The following is an 18,526-nucleotide window of genomic DNA, read 5'->3' as shown; positions in this document are numbered from 1 at the left end:
TGGATTTTCCAATCCAGTTCTGTGCTTTTCCTTAACTCTATCTACAGGGTCAGGCTAGCTTTGGTTAAGGATTGATTTGGGTCTTAATAAACATTTTGGGGTTAAGAGTGTCTTGGTTTGGCTTCCTCCAAAAGCAAATCCTGAGACAAGGATTTGAGTTTAGGTTGTTTATTTGGGAGGTGACCTCAGAAAATTGTGGTAGGGTAGTGAGGTGGTGAGAAAAGTAAGAGAAAGTAACCTGGAAAGAGTTTTATCAAGTCAGCCACTGCTGTAGGGGACTGGAGCTTAATTCCATGGAGAAGGTCTAGGAAACCACAAAACAGGTATATGCAGTTACTTTAGGTAAGGAGCAAGAGAGCTGTGATGTTTATACTCCAACCCTTACTCATCATTTTTAAGGGCTGATCAGGGTGTTCGTGTGTCTTTTGCAAGCACTTCCAGCCTGTCGTGCACTTGGCTGTAGTGTGTTCTCTGCTACAAAAAGAAAACCCTCAGACTAAGACATATAGTTGAGGGCTGTTGGACATCAGCCAGGGCACACTGGGGCATCAAGAGCCAAGAGAATGGGTGAGGTTCCAACTGGATCTGCTACAATATGAAGCGGAGGGGTGGGGGGGATTTTTCCACTAAGTAAAGCCACTGCACTTGCTTATCCACCTGTTCATTCTTTTGCATATTTGGGCTACTTTTCTGATTCCTGCAGCTCTCTAGATCCTGCCTTATCCTAAGCATTTGCATTCTGATGTTTGTGTGACTTTCTTTCCCATTATTCCTCATTGACTTGTTTGTTTACTCTTTTACTGATGTTTACCTTTGTTGTTTGCATATACTTAACTGTTGTTAGGTCTTTGAATTATTGAGTTTTGCTTTACAGTTGTAAAAAGGATTTAGACATAGTTTTATTTTTTTAAGTGGGATTCACACTAGTTAGTGACACAGTTAGAACTAGAAATTGAAAATTGTAGACACAGTCCTGCTTAAGTGAAATCCTTGAATGGCATAAAAGCCTTGAATTTGTGTTTTCTATCACCAATAAATATTTGGGAGATTTCTCAGAGGATTAATTTAAGAAGATTTTATTTCTATGCCAAATTTATTCCAAGTGGTCTACAAATTATCCAAAAGTCTTGTTTCTGGTGTCAAAGGACAAGTTAAAATTATGATTACTTTTATATGGTTGCAGAATCCCAGAAGGCCTCTATTACTTATTTGGACCAGCATACATGGTGTTGGTTCGACATTCATTACTCATTCTAGCATTTTCAAAGTTAAAGTCTTGGAAGATCAAAACACAATTCTTTGGATATCCCTAGAGAATCTAAGAATAAATTAGTTCTCATTAGAAATGAATGAAGACAAATTTTGCTCATTAGTTAATTCTACCTCATGATCAAAATTCTTTGCCACATAAAAATCATTTGGTTTATGAGTGGTAACATGAAGAGTAATACGAAGGATTAGAGATCTAGAAGACTTGACTAGATGGCAGAAAAAGAGTGAGGCTTTTGTTATGTATAAAGTTTAACGGAGACATGAGCAAGGCTTGAAGTTTTTTAAGGTTGAATAACACAGGAAAATGAAATAAGTGAAGTCAAGTGAAAATCCTTTTTTTATTGAAGAAATTGTGTGAAGGTTGTTTTGCTTTGTTTCTTAATAAGGAAATACCTGTGGAAAATCAGGGGAATTAGGAAAGCTAGACTTTTATAACTGTGATGTTTCAAAGGTCACAAAGGAAATTAAATTGTAGATTGGGTTTAAAAGCACTGGAATTACTTTCAGTCCCTTTTTTTCAGGATTCTGTATATAGCAAGAAAATAGATCACAACCTAGCTAAAGGGGAGCATTAGGTTTTCACTAGCCTCAGTACAGACTGCCTCACGGTCCCTTTGGGGGTGGTGACATATCAATCATGAAAGACATAGCCAATTATTATTATAATAACTTAATAATCATTACTACATAGCCATTTATTGGATGGACTGGACCATGTATCTTCTTGAAGTTATAAATAAAGAAAAGGTACTATGAAATATACCTTGTATGAAGACTGTTCTATCAGTCTCATCGATAGCCATAAAATCAGATCCCTTATCTGTATAACACTTCAGTATTTCTGCTTTTGCTTTGAAGTATCTTAGTCATAAGATATGTCTTTTATCAATGATATTTTCCAAGAACTGTTTCATAGGGAGTAACTTTGTGAATATTAGAAAATATAATATAAACATGAAATGTTTTCTATGAACTAGCTCTCTAAATGATTTTCATGATAACATTTCTTCCCATGAGGCCTAAATCTTTATATCAAAGACTGCCAATGGACAGAACTTAAAATACTTATCTCACAGATGTTCTATTATTAATAAGATAATGGACTTTGAAGACATTTAGCTTTAGTAAGTAAACGCAGAAAGTAAAATGTACTGATTATACTGCCTTTTTATATACATGGGTTGTTTTTCTACATTAAGGAAACCTATAGACATTTTGTTTTTCATTCTGCTGAAAGCAAGTCTCTTGGACTGTATGAAGGTAGTTTGGAAGTTAGCTTCATTTACATTTCTTCATTTGGATGCCAAACCTATGAAATGAGTTTTGAAATCAGTACCTATGGGATAGATGAGAGTGGGTAGAAGGGGAAGGAAGAATTGTTTCAGTTATTAAAGCCTTGTTTCCCTCCTCATGTCTGTCATTAGATGGAAGATGTCTATTACCACTCAATATCCTGGATGAACTTCTAGTAGAAGAAATTTTTCTTTTCTTTCATTTGTCTCCCAGGGCTAAGATATGTGTTTCATGTTGCTAGGTAGTGAAAATCAATTGAGGTTTTCATGGAAACTGCTCTCTTCATTCTAAGGAAAGAATTCTAATGGCAATTTCATTTAGTGAAAAGTGATCCTGGAAAGTTAGCATCTAGTTAATTCCACTTTTGTTAATGGTATTATTTTAATAAATTTACAAAATAAGAGACCGTTTTGCCAAGTTTCTGGCAATAACAGTAGTGAAATGTCATTTCTATTGGCATGCGTTCATATTATTTTGACACGGTAGATGGATCTAGTAAGATTGATAACAAAATGTTGTGCCTTCATGTACTAAAATTTAATGACAGTTATTCTGCCAAGCATGAAAATGTCCCTAATAGCTGACATTCTGCAGAAGATTCTCTGTTATCACATGCCAAGTGTTCACCATATCTCTTTCTTCATTTTTCTTTAAAGACTTCTATATCCTATTCCAGAAATCTAGTAACAAGGTGAATGAGCAATGAACAAAGATGGCTATCATTGTATATAATGAATCTTTATGAATACTGACAGAAATTTTCATGATGTTATCTAGGTGACATCTTCAGGTATGTAGTTCTGTATTCTGCACTTTAGATTTTCACCATATAGGTTGTTGTCTTAGATTAGGTTCCTCGAGAAACAGACTCTGAGGCAGAGATTTCCATGCAGAAGGTTTATTAGGGAGTGCTCTAAAAACAACACCTGCAAGAGAATAAAGGGGACAGGGTTGGACATAGGGAGGCATTGAAATTGTGTTGTAGTTACAAGAGAGATCTCAGCCAATCCCACGTGGAGTTGGGATGGTCATTCAGAGTATTCCTGAGTGAGGCAAAGGGATTGGAGTTTCGTGGCTCTAAATCCATCTGTCATTGGATATGAGTCTTCCACCTACCCACTTCCAGGCAGTATAATCTTGGGCAAGGAAGCTCCTGTCTTCTGAGGAAAATTTCTGAGAAGGGCTAAATGGTGATTTGTTAGAAGGTAACACTTACAGCAGTCAGAGAATGCATGCTTCATTTGTAATTGGAAAATTTCGGTGACACACCACAGCATCCACTATAGTAGTCAATTACTCTCATTGAGGAAGCATAAATTGTTTTTAAGTACATATTTTATACCTACTAATGCATTTAAGTAGTGTTAGAGCCCAGCTACTAACCATTTTAATAGTTTTATTGAGGTGTAATTGACATACGATAAACCTCACGTTTAAATAATACAGTTTGATAAGTTTTGATATGTGTATACACCAGTGAAAGCATTACCACAGTCAAGATAATGAACATAACCATCACCCTCATAAGTGTCCTCTTATTAATCCCTCCCTCCTGCCCTACCTCCACTCCAGGAAATCATCGATCTGCTGTCTGACACTATAGATTAGTTTGCATTTTCTAGAATGTTATAAAAGTAGAATCATAAAATATGTACCTTTATTTTTTTTGGTCTTCACTCACAAGCTACTAACTTTCATTTGTGGCTAATATGATTGCTATGTGAGTGCACACATTAAATAAGGCAATAAAAGCATTCCAGTCTGATTCTGATACTAGTTCATGGACCTGCATGATACATTTGAACTATGCCATTGTTAGGATAAGTCCTCGGTTTCAAATGACTCCGGGTGTGTAGGGAGTTATTATTTTATTTATAATCAATCATTTTTTATAAGCTCAATTTCCATCAAATACCTAAAAAATGATCTAATATTCAGGTATAGAAATGGAACATATTTCCTCCAAAAATTACAATGTTCAAATTTTATAACATTATTTATAATTGTTTGAAATATTTAGTCCTGGAATTAAGTAGTACTCCCCCAGTATTCTGCTCTACTGCCCACACCACGTAAGAGCCTTCCAGATAAATCACAAACTGGCTTTCTTGAGCTCAGTAGTTTTCCTTGGTCAGTCATTCAATTAAAAAAAAATCTGTCTGCCTATCTGTCTGTCTGTCTGTCTGTCTGTCTATCTATCTATCTATCTATCTATCTACCTATCTATCTATCTATCTATCTATCTATCTTTCTAGTTCCCATAGGGAGATGTTTGTAGGTTGTTGTTTTGAGGTGTTAGTGCTATTAAGTATAAGATAAAGAATTACAAACTCACAAATTTTGTAAAGTCATCTTAAATTGACCAGATCAGTAGCACCACCACTTTAATCCACAAAACCTGCACCTTAATTAGGCTTCCCAATTCCATGAACATACCACCATTATTTCTTATGAAGACCTCAGGCAAAAACATTTATTGCCCTCTCTTTATTCCTTCCTGTACTTTAATTCCACATTTCAGCATTTACCCAGTTCTGTAGAGTCTTCCTTTACAACTGTTTTTATGTCCTCACTTTCTTTTCATTCTTCTTGACATCAATCTCAAGTCAATAGATTCCTTGTAAGAGATCTCTCTCCACCCAACCCCTGTCTATATTTTGACAGGTTGATCTTTCTAAAGCAGCACATCTTGCCTCACATTCCCCAGCACAGAAACCGTCTATTGTTCTCTATTGATAGTCTTAGTTTCAAACTGGTAGCCCCTGGAGACAAGAGAGCTGGAGGATGCGCTTTGCTTGGTTGTTTTCTTTGGCCTGCAGGGAGCTTTAAAAGGCACTAAAACAGGTCAGGGGTTGAACTGGTCAACACAGTCAGTTTGGCACTTATTGCCTTATACCTTGTACAGCTTTACAATTTTATGTGTCCCAAATGTCCCCTGAAGGCATTTGATTTTATAACCCCCCTAGCCCAGAGGCTAACATTTAAAATTCATAGCCTGGCATTCACAGCCCTAACTTAGCTTCTCTGACTTGCAATTCCACACAACTCTACAGCAAATGACTTATTTTATCTAAAATGTCCTTATTCTGAAGGCACTTCTTTGGAATATAATTTCACATATACAAATCCTCTTCACTTATACCACTAGGAAGCTTGGTTATAAGAACCAGAAAGAATCCATTTACCTAAAGAGAAATGGAATCTATTGGGAAGATATCAGGTAGTTCACAGAAATGGAAGAAAAAAAGGCAGCCGCGGCCCAGGTAGGACAGCACTGAGAACTCAGAGCTCAAGGAAAATTACTTTTATGGGTCCTGCCATCAAAATGGCCTAGCTATAAACTCTCCTGTCCCTGTTTCTCTCAACTCTAGATTCAAATTCCTGAATCTAATTGGCCTAGATTGGGTCCTTGTCCCACCCTTTTATAGAATTTGCAGAGCACTATGATTAAAAGACCCCCCGAGATCATGTGGAATGAGGAAAGATTAATCTCCCCCAAAGGAAAAGCAGGATACCACTAACCAAAAAGGTGAGATGTTTAGTCAGAGCAATTAATGATAGCTGCCACAAAAAATACCCTTAAGTCTCAATGACATAAATGCTTAATTTCTTTTTGCTCATATGTCTGATGTAAAACAGGCAACTCTCCTCCATACAGTGACTCAGGGACCTAGAATGCTTCCATCCCTGGTTCTGCCACCTCACTATGTAAACTTCAGGGGCATTGCCAAAGGGGAACTGAAGAATGGGCACTGATTATTAAGTGCCTCACATAAGAAATAATGTATCACTTCCCCCACATTCCCACTTCTCAGTATTCAATCAAATTGGTCCCAATGCAACCTCAAAGGAGTGTGGGAAACATAAGGGAATACTGGAAAATTCGGTGAGCACTAATTTTCTCCACCAAAGAAGGGATATTAGACATTTAAATATATGTATATATATATTCATTAAATGATGCCTCAATGACTTGCTCAAGTGCTACCCTTTCCATCAAGGCATCATTGATCAACCCATCAGGAGGTGATCTCCAATTCCTCTACCCATTTGGAGCATTACATTCCACTTATTTATACTGGCTCTTATCATAATAATTTGTAGCTACTCTTTATTATGTAAATTATATCATTTGCTCTTATGGGGAAATGATCAAGAGTATTAATTTATTTTGTCTCCCCATAGCATCAAAAGCATAGTAGAGTTTCAATATATACAATCTTTGAGACAAGAGTAGTAGTATCTTCTTTAAAACTGTGTCCAACACAAAGTACATGATGGATGTTCACTAAAAACATGTTGATTAGCTTTTCAAGCATATAGCAAATTTCTTACAACATTCCATGTTACTCTAGGTTTTATTTACTTTGTATTCCTCATAAATATAAATTTAATACAATAATATAAAATCCTGTTAAAATTACTTTAAAGTAAATAAAATATAGCAATATTATATATATTTAAAGAAAATTACATATTTTATATTATTTGTGTTTGATACACGTAGTCATAGAAAACCAACAGCATTGCAATAAATAACACAAAATGGGAATTTCACATTAGAGTGCATTCTATAGAAGGTGTTTTAAATTTGAAAAGTTAGCATGGATACGTACTGAATATAAAAAAATCCTCAAAATAAAAATATTTCACACTCTTGAGTGAGATCTGAAAATATCAGTCATTGTATGATATGGATGGGTAGAATTTGAATAGGTATAATTTTAATGAAGGATTTCCTGTGACATTTTGAGGCCCAAATTAAATCTTTCTATTAAGTAATAGAGATTTTAAAGCTAAGCAGAAGCTATATTGGCAAAACAAATAAGATTTACTATGCTATCTTAAGTGTGTTCTAAATCCTCTTTAATGTTGTGGATAAGATATATATCCTTTTAGTTTCCAGCCACTTCTGCCTATACTAATTTAAAATAAAGTCTTATTTATATCTAATATGATACTATGTAAGTACACAATTTGTAGTACAGTGAAATAATTCCATTGAATTATTTTGCCTCTTTGGTACCTGAGACCTGTTTATGAATCATTTATTTTTCTATTTATATAAGTTGTACTCTTTTATGATCTTACCTATGGCTATGTTAGAAACAGTGGAAAGGGATATTTTACCCTAGTCTTTAGCATTCCAAAGGAAGTGTATTTTTCAGTCATACATAGCACATGGATCTGATATATTTTATAACTAAGCATTTGGAGGCCAAATTATTTCACAATTACACAGGTAAGCCTCTCCCAAACTCAGGTACTTTCTCATTTGAAGCAATATTCCTACTCTCATCTTCAATAAAAGAAGATAATGTAAAATATTGCATTGATATGTAAAATTGATATCTGATTTTTCCATCTAATATATAGTGATATAACTTGGTAATTCTGTGATGAGAAAGCAAGATTTAGCTGGAACAATTGAGTCTGAATATTAATATTGGATTAACTTCATTTGAGAATGTGACTTCTGTATGACATTCTGCCCTTGGCTTCTCATCTGTAGGCTGAGAATAACATCCTCTTTCTGTCTCCCTATGTGAAAGATCTTTTAACTCTTTAAAAAACATATGTGAAACCAAGGAATTGGTAGCACAGTTTTCTGCAACATGAGTCAATACATTTTTTCTATGAAGAGCCAAATAGCAAATATTTTAGGCTTTGTTGGTCATATGGTCTCTATCACAACTATTCAAGTATACCTTATTTGTGCAAACACTACCATAGACAATACATAAATTAATAGGTGTGATTGTATTCTAATAAAATTTTATTTTTAAAAATTAGCCCAGCTCTTGAAACAAACATAGAATTACCATATTATCCAGTTATTCTACTTCTGGGTATATCCCCAAAATAATTGAAAGCAGGAACTCGAACAGGTATTTGTACACCCATGTTCATAGCAACATTATTCACAATAGCCAAAAGGTGGAAACAACGCAAATGTCCATTGATAGCTGAATGCATAAACAAAGTGTGGTATATCCATACAATGTAATATTATTCAGCTTTAAAAAGGAATGAAATTTTGATACATGCTACCATGTGGATAAAGCGTGAAGACATTATGCTCAGTGAAATAAGACAAAAACAAAAGGAAAAATATTGTATGACGTCACTTACATGAGGTACCTAGAGTAGTCAAATTCATAAAGAAAACCTTAGCCTCTTCAATTTTCCATTTATTGATAAATGAAAGTCAGAATTAGGAGTTAATCATTTTCTTTTCTTTATCTGCCTTTTTTTTGGAGTAATACATAATCTATTAAATTTATCTGTAAGCACCTTAAAGACCTGGACAACGTATTTCATCTCAGCATCCTCAAAATTCACCATGGTGTCTGGAAGATTGTAGATACAACTGTTTCCTCTCACTTCCTGACTCTTCATCAGTAATAAATGTACCAAGAAATTTTTATAAATCATGTACATTTTTTAGGCATGTGCTAGGCACTAATATTAATCACTAAGGAATCATCACCTTCTTACTTTTTATTCATCTATTCATTTATTTATTCAACAAATTGTAATTAACTTCTGATTCTTTCCCAAGACTCTACAGAAACTAGCAGAGCACACGCTGCTTCTGCCTTCTTGGAGTTTGTAGTTTAGTGTGGGAGAAATTTTAAGGCAATAGTCATACACATGGATGTGTATTTACAAGTTTTGGGAGTTGCTATTATTGAAAATTAGAAGAAGCTATGAGAGATTTTAACAAAAAGACATGCTGTAGTCTAGGGGATGAGAAGAGATATCAACAAGGAAAGATATTTGAGTAGAGACCTGCAACTGCGAGAAGGGTGTGAGGGAATCACATGAACAAGGTCTTGCGATATCGGGAGACAGCTTTGAATGTTCAAAGACATGAAAGAAAACCAGTGTGTGGCAAGGATTAGATGATTAGATTGTGTATGTCTTTGTATGTCACAGAGGGATTATAGATTTTTATCCAAATGTAGTTGAAAACCATTAATGGTTTTAAGCAGGGCAGCGACATAATCATTCTTTTCGCTGAAGATAAAGAATTAGAGGTGATGGATTCAATGGTAGAGAAGGAAGTGTCAAGGTTGACCCCTGAGCATATTACATAATACAGAAATGGAGAACAGAAAAGGAGGACCCTTTTCTGCCACCTTCTTTGGAGATGGAGGTATTTCCAGATTTGTAATTGTTTGAGATACTTATGGGACATCCACATGGAACATGGAAGAAATATCTGTGATCAACCTATACATGTTGGAGTCATAGACATAGAAATGCTATTTAAAATTATGTGAATGGATACAATAACCTAAGGAGAGAGTATGGACAGAAGAGAAGATGAATCAGGGCAACGTCATGAGGAACTGCAACATGAAAACAAATAGCCATTGAGAAAGGAAGAAAACCAGGAGATAGAGTTTCACAGAGAAGCCAGTGGGCAGCAGTGGTCCACTGTATAAGTTTAAGGCATCAGTGATATTTCTCATCAGTGTTGAGGACCCATTGGAAGTAGGTGACCATATGTTGATTATGAATGCAATGCCCTCTTATGTCTCCTAATTTGTTTAATGTTTAAATACAATTAATGTTTAATTATAATCATGTCCATAGTTACAATGTAAGAGAGTTAGAATTAGGTACTTAAGAGAAACATTCTGTGTCAGAGGAAGCAAGAATTTAAGAAATTCCTTTGACCTCTATGGATGGAAATACAATAAGCAGGAGGAAAATAAAACTGGTTAAAATAGACAAGTAAAGTTTAATAGGAACGAAAGAAAATATTGCTTACTAAGGGAAGTAAGAAGAAATTTACAACAATATTAGCTCAAAAGAGAGTGAGGAAAAGCAACATTTACTATTTTTATTATATGTTTATAGAGTAGACATAAAACACAAATAATCATTTTGTAGAGGGATAATAGATTGTGAGCAGAAGAGAAAGTAGAATTTAAAAAATTACATATATTTAAATGTTAAAAACACCGCTTCCAATACTTCCACTGAGATATATTCAATAAAAACACTCTACAATGAGTAATATATATGTGAAGTTCCTGTAAATCCTCCAGATAAAAGGTTCTATAGAACTATAAAAATATTATAATTATTATTGCTGTTATCAGAAAAATAAATACGTGTTTTCTAAGAACAAGATGAGGAGCTGAATTCATCATTCTAGGAAAATGCTTGGGCACTGAATGGTTCAAAACACTTTTCATGCAAAAAAGTGATACACTGTTTACAGAATAGTTTATGAAGAGAACTAAAGAAGCTTGGCATTGCTCCAGAATTGCAAGCTTTAAGAAGAGAGTACTCATGGCTAGGTGATAACAGCTATGTCAGCATACCTGACTAAGGACCTTATCCGCATATCCTGGCTCCCATTCCAAAATATTCAGGTGTTTAATCCATGGACCAAAGACAAGAACAGAAACACAAAAGCATCTTGTCTAAAAGTAGCCTTCAGTTTTTATGGAATATTAATAGGATGAAGCCAGATTTATAGTTTGTCCAGGAATAAGTGAGTGTCAGACACAGTTAAGAGCTTAGCTTTGGAATTAGATTGACCTGAGTTTGAGTCTTAGTTCCACTAATCCCTGACTGTGTGAATTTTTTGGCAAGTTTTATCTGAGCCTCAGTTCTCTCATTAGTAAAATGGGGATAATAAAGGTATGAATTTGACCCTGGCTAGCAACATTCCGAGATTCTCGTCAGTATATTCTGGTATCTTCTTCAAGAATCTTTCCTCTTTGGTCATTTCAGGGTTCTTTGAAATTATTAACAGCAGCTCATATTCACCAAAGAATATGGAGAACCATTGACTCAAGGGAACTTTTTAGTGGGATATTTGATAAGCTTCTGATATTATTTTATGCTTTAAAAATAAGAGTAGATTTTGTTTTAAGGCACTATAAAACTATGTTACAAAGCTCTGTTTCATTGAATTGAACACTTTGGACTTAGTCCTTAAAATCAAACTGATGACAACAAAACATATTTTTTACTACATGGCCAGAAACAGGATTTGTAAAGTTTTGCATATGTATATATACACACACACTTCGATATCTGTAATTTTTCTGGTATGTGGGCATGAGAATAATTGGAAATTCTCCTGGGCTAGAATAAAAATAATCTCCAAATAAGAATTGACCCCTTATTTTAAAAATATATTTTGAACTTTACTTATTTTTAAAATTTTGTACTTTTTCTACCCTACAGTCTTGGTCCCTATACATGAGAATTGTGCTGTTATGAAAATAAAGATCTCACTATTTTCATAGTGATTAGCGTGTCGGCATATTTTAGAGCAATACCTGTATCTTTAGCTTTATTATTATTTTCATGTTTAAAATCCAGTCTGACAACTCCAGAATAACAAAGTTATATGCTCATTCATAATAAAAGTCACACTGAACTATTCTTGATAATTTATTTGGTGTAATAGAGTACATTGAACAGTTTAATTAGTAATTAATTAGGTGGTTACTAACTCACATTTTATTGAGAACCCAAGAATTTGAAATTATTAGTCTTATATTTGTAATGAGCTCTTAATTTCTGCTCTTACATTTTTTGGAATAGTGCCACAATTAATTAGTATCCTAATAGAAACAGGCTCTAAAGTGGGTATCTGAGTGCTTGTTTGCCTAAATGTGTAGCAAGTGATACTTTAATTATAATGAGTTGCTAATTGTTGTCAAATAAAATTTTAATTTCTCAGTCCAGAAATTAAAATAGATAAATGAACAATTCAATAAAAGGATATAATACAGTTTATAAGACTAAATAATTTAAATCACTGTATGACTTCAAAAGTTTTATTTAACAAAACTTGTAAAAATGTTTTAACTAATATTAGTATTACATTTTTGTGAATCTTCTTTACCACAAAATATAAGACCAGTTTAAGAAAAGTATTATTTTGTTAAGTATTAACAAAAATTAATATATAAATATTGCCTGTGCATGAGCATTTGTAGGGAAGCCATAAAGGACCTGTAGGTTTGGGGTTATTTTATACCAATAATATCCTTTTCTGACTTCTTCAAAGCATAATTGTTTCATTTTCCTTGCCGTAATCGTTCCTGCAATGAAGCAGTTAAAATAATTAGTATGGCATCTTTCTTGTCATAAAGTCTTCAGATCATTGTGGTGATGATTATAGAAGTGGAAGATTATAAAATCTTTGCCCTTAAATTAATATCTTCATATCTGCAAACTTGGCAGTTTTCTTCTTCTATCTTTGACATCCACACTGAAAACCTGCCAGAACTGATCATTCATAGACTCATCACTCATTCAACAAATATTATTGTGACCCCGCTATGATTGTGATGCAGTGTTTAAAGACTAGAAATATAAAGCTGAATAAAATATGAACCCTGATCTCAAAAATTTTAGAGAAGGAAGAATTGTCAACTCAATTTTAATGCAGAGTGAGGAGTACTTGAGGTGGAGTCTGCACTGGGAGCACTGGGCGAACAATGGGGGGGGGTCACCTAATCCAATGAGGGCCACAGTCAGGAAAGAACTGAATGAGGTGATCCTTGAACTGAATTCTAAAACACAAAGAGGGATTAATCAGATAACAGAAAGATTAGGAAAAAAGTACTGTTTATATGTTAAGGACGAATCATGACCAAACTTATCCCATTATCTTATTGGCTTCATGTTAAGAAGAAGGCATTAAATTGCCACTAAGATTTTTCACATCCCCAGCATCTACCATCATATCTGGACCAAGATTTAATAAGTGAAATATTTAATGACTAAATTTCTTTGCATTCACTGTCACTATTCTATACTGTATTTTCAGAGAGCAATTCCAAGCACATGCTGAAGTATTTTCAGGTGAAATAATATGATGTGTGAATTTTTCTTTGACAAACCTATAAACAACTTTTTTTTAAATAAAAAGGAGCATAGTAGAGGGTGAAACAAGATTGGCAAAATATTGATAATTGTTGAAGCTGGGTGACAGATACATGGGGTTCATCATCTTGTTATCTTTACTTTTACATATCTTTGAAAATGTCCATGATATAAAATAAAATAAAACAAAACTACAGGATACAACTTATTTTTTTCTTTGCCAGTGGTTTTTAAACTTGGCTCAACAATTGAATTTAAGTTAGCTGAGGGGATCTACAGAAAATAAATCAGATACTCTTGTTTAGTTGGTCTGGGGTGAGGCCTGACTATAACTGAATTGTGGGTGTGGGTGTGGGTGTGGGTGTGTGTTTTGTGTGAAATTAGTTCCCCAACTGATTCTCTAGTGTACGGAAAAAGTTGAGTACTGCATCTGCAATTCCAACACCTGCCGTTAGGTGGTGGTAGCTCTGAGCCATGATTTGACTTGTAGAGTATTAACAGAATTAGATCCCTCATGTTATGATTTTCTATGAACACAGGACTCATTTTCAAAAAACAAAATATATAAACTAATGTTGTCAAAGAATAAGCAAAATTAATGAATTAAGGTGTAGGCACTGGTAAGAACCTTCTTTCTCTTACACACTGGGCTACACTAATGTTTAAATTGACTCAGTGGTGTGCTAGAGATGGCTCATAGTGGCTTGCTAGCGCCAGTTGTTAAACTTTCAGGGATTTTTGGGCCAGTTGTTAAACATAACTATTACTGAAAATTAAATTATATTAACATACATTAAATTATATTAATAATAACAAATTATATTGTAAACAAAGGTAATAGATACTCACATCTCACCATTGCCTAATTATTTTAGTACCTTTCACTTTAATCTGTGATTTAAGTAGCATTTATCTCTATTGTATCTGAAGGGTGGAATGAGTATATAATGGTACTCTACCAACTCCATGTTTAGTGATCCCATGATGATAGCTTGAAATTAAATATAATGGGTAACTCTACTCAATACTCTGTAATGGTCTATATGGGAAAAGAATCTAAAAAAGAAAAGAGTGGATATATGCATATGTATAACTGATTCACTTTGCTGTATACCTGAAACTAATGCAACACTGTAAATCAGCTATACTCCAATAAAAATTATATATATATATATACACATATACATATACATATATATATATGTATGTATGTGTGTGTGTATATATATATAAAATGGGAGTATTCAGATAAGTTCCTACCTGCTTCCAGGAGAGCTGATTGTTAGACATTTACCAGCACACCCCTGACTTAACATCTTATGATTTTGCCCTATCTGTAAGATATTGACCAGTAAATACATACCTTATGTTTTGAATACTTGCTTTATTTACCAGTTGGTAGTATCATATGTGAAACCAGCTTCTGGACTAATTGTCTTTCATTGGCATTTAACCAAGCAAATGCTTGCCAGGGTTTCATCCACCCAAGTATTTTGAGGGTTTCATATTTACACTATAAAGAGAGAGAAAGATTTGGGGGATTTTTTACTCTTTATTTTCATTCTAACCTAAAGATCATATAATTTCATCTCATGTGTGTTTCTTTGGTTAACTAAAGTCTTACTTAGCTAGCTTTCATAAAATACGTATCCCCATGTGGCTAAATTCAACAATTTAAAATCCCTGTTGTTTTCTAGCAGTAGTTTCAAGGTTACAGATTAGCATAAACAAATTTTGAAAAAAAATTATATAGTATGGTATCATAGCATCTCAAAATGTTGATCTGTATCCACTTTATGAGTTTTAAAATGTAGAAAATTAGGCTTAAAAATAAAAAGGTAAAAGTTTGCCCAAGATCCCATCGTTAGTTGGCAGCAATGCCAAGATTATCATCCAAGTGTTGTGACTCCTAATTTCATTTCTACTGGACCACTTTGCTTTCAGGAATATCTGTGTTTTTATCTATTCCATACCAAAAATGAATATCACTACAAAAATTCTTTGTTTGCAACTCCATCCTCACTTCAGGGACACATAATATGATGATTATATATATGTATATGTGTGTGTGTGTGTGTGTGTGTATACACATATATACATACCCCAATATTTTAACTAAATAAGATTGCTATTTTTTGATATAAGATAATCTGACCCCCAAGAAATGAAGTAAAGAATAAGATATCAGCATCCTGAGGCATATTTAGCCAAGATGTTTCGCGAGATGTTGCAGGGTGCATAAGTGCATATTTTACCCTTACTTATTTGGGAAAAAAATAGCAAAAGTAGTACCAAATAAAATAGGTAACATACTCTATGTATATAATTCTGTATTAGAAAAATGGTGCTATTTCGCTTCTAGAGCTTCCATTTGTTGAAAAAAAATAAAAAGATCTGTAGCAACTTGTTGGGAAGTTAAATGTTAAAAGATCGTAAGACTAATGTTAAAGGTGATATCTCAGGATATACAGCATGTGTAAGATGATCATGTCGGCCTTATATCCAGCATGAGTGTTGTGGGTAGCAAGGCCACTGAAGTTTGAGGGAGGGGAGAAATGAGCCGGGTCCTTACCTCGCCTTCTGTGAAAGAACTCTGATGGCCGAGACTGCTCCTTGTGAGTTGATTATCATGGAACTTTGGCTATCAGACCTGCAGAACTGTGGAATCCCGAGTGCTGTGGAATGTCACACAGGTCACATACCAGACACTGTTCCCTAGAGAACTGGATTTAAGGTGGAATTGGAGCAATATGTAGCCAGTCTAAGTAAGTATAGTTACTAAAGATGTTTGGTTAGGATTCAGGTCAGGAAAGGAAGTCCATTTTATGGATTGGAAAATAACTTGAACCAAATGATCTTGGGTCTTTCTGAAAGGGCATGATGACATATCTACTCCTAGTGGACTGCATAAAACAGGCTCTGTTGAGACACATATATCTCACAACAGAGCTTCTACTTAAAGCTATAATTTAGTGGTCCCCATATGGGCAAATACCTTATGAAAAAGTAAACATTATGCTGGAGTCTATTGAAACAATGCAAAACTATAACTAGAGATTTCTGATCTAAGTGGTATTCTCATCTGCTCCAGAATATAACAATGAAAAATATAAAATAAAAAGAATATATTTTATACAATCACACACACAAAGAATGCACACTTCTACAGGAACAGAAATGTAAATCAGGGAATGGGGCAAAAGTCAGTGCCAGGCTTATCTTTGAACCACAAAGCAACAGTGGCAACCAGGAATTTGGATATTGTGGGGTAAGTGGGACTAAAATTACTTCAAGCAAGGTGTAGAACTGGAGACATGTTCAGTGTTCAAAACCAGAGTCTGGTTTGTGGCTCCAGACTCTGGTTTTTTTCATGGAAGAAACCTGGGGAAAAATGTGCTGCTTCAGGCTACAGCCTGGGGCTATAGCTTACAAAAAGCTATGGGCCTATGGAGGCCTAAGAATTATGGCATGGGCTTGTAACTAGGAACTGTGTCAAAGCTATTCTCTTGCTTGATGAATGGATTGGAATTAGCCCCAATGACATTGCAGTGCAGGAACTTTCAACCTGAAAGGGCTGCATGGAGCACAGACAGCAAGGTAGAGGCAACTACAAAATACTATATGGCGATATATGAGGAAAGAGAATAAAACTTCACCATGGAACTCCCATTAAAAGTGATAGTTGACGTGAATAATATGCACCATTATTATTTTTGCTCCACCTATTTGCTGAGTTAAGTGTGAATGTGATTATCACAGTGGTTGAATCTGTGCTGCTTAAGGTACGGGATCGCTTTCAATACTTACAGTTTTACCTTGGTTTGCTTGAGGTTTACAAAATAGGGTATAGTGATTTGCCCTGTGATGAATCACGCTGTTCATTTACAAACATATTTTTAAATAGATTAAATAAAAGATGTAAAACTGCAAAAAAAAAGAGTGACAGTTGAAAACACATATTTATCTACTATCCCAAATTATTCTGAGATTACCCTAAAGGGAAAAAAAAAAAAGATGAAGTTGCAAAATGGCAAAGAAAATGAAAGAGGAGACATCTGCAAAGGTACATCAAGTCTGTAAAGAAAGAAATTAAGACAAGGAAGCCAGTTTGTTCTACAGGACCACAGAAAGACTCCTGAATTGAAGGCATTAGGTATTTCATAGGGTGGTAGTCTTGAGTGGGGCTAGAAATAAAGGGCTTGTTTTGAAGCCCCTAAAAGGAGCAAGTAAGTAGATGCCAGGTCTCCAGCTCAAGAGTAGTTAGATACTACTCCTATCCCATCCCAGCAGATATGAGTGAGTAGTTTGCTTTCTGGTGAGGCTAAAAGAGAAAAACTTTCAAAATGTAGACAGTAGGATCAGTTGATAGAAGGAGTGAGCCATCACAGTGAACATAGGACATTAAGTTAAGGTCAATATATTTAATGGTAAGACCACCAGTCCCTCCTCTCCCTCTTGGTTCTTAGGTTTCTATGCTCTGAACAGAAGATTGTATGTTTTTCTCCAGAGAACCTGATTGTCATACGAGAAAATATCTACAACTAGGAATATATTATGATCCACCAATGAGATAACAAGATCCTCACCTGGTGACCCTGTATTGAAGCCTGCTAACTGATAAGCCCCACATATTCCCAGAGAGCTTCCAATAAGCATTTAAATACCTCAATTTTAAGAGGCAACCAAGGATTTACAGCTATTGAAAAAAGTCTCCAGCAAAAAAAGAAAGAAACCAATATAAAAAACAAACAAGCAGTCATATTAGCAAAAGCAGAACAATAACAACATAAATAAATCAAGAAATTCTGAAGAAATAGAGATAAGACATAGATCTTAAGAAAACTTGTTAAACGTAGCTGCAATTATTACCTCAGAGTGAGACTAGCTACTGTATTTATAATACAACAAAGTATAACAGAATATAGAAAATCATATTTCAGAGAAAGAGAAGGGTTATTTAAATTAAAATTTTAATAGCAATTTTAAAGCAATGAAAATATTTTGTATGATGCTATAATGGTGGGTACATGTCATTATATATTTGTCCAAAGCCATAGAATATACCACACCAAGAGTGAACACTAATGTAAACTAT

General features: G+C 34.5%; 1 protein-coding gene across 5 annotated transcripts in view; it reads left to right on the top strand.

The window, feature by feature from the left end:
• DMD (dystrophin) overlaps positions 1-18,526 on the top strand; it is a 2,259,822-nt gene that overhangs the window by 1,313,020 nt on the left and 928,276 nt on the right. The gene's annotated exons all lie outside the window — the stretch shown is intronic.

Source organism: Balaenoptera physalus (genome assembly GCF_965194825.1).
Source record: "Balaenoptera physalus genome assembly, chromosome: X".
Classification (NCBI taxonomy): Eukaryota; Metazoa; Chordata; class Mammalia; order Artiodactyla; family Balaenopteridae; genus Balaenoptera; species Balaenoptera physalus.
Note: the sequence above shows the minus strand (reverse complement) of the source record. Positions and strands in the feature narration are given on the sequence as shown.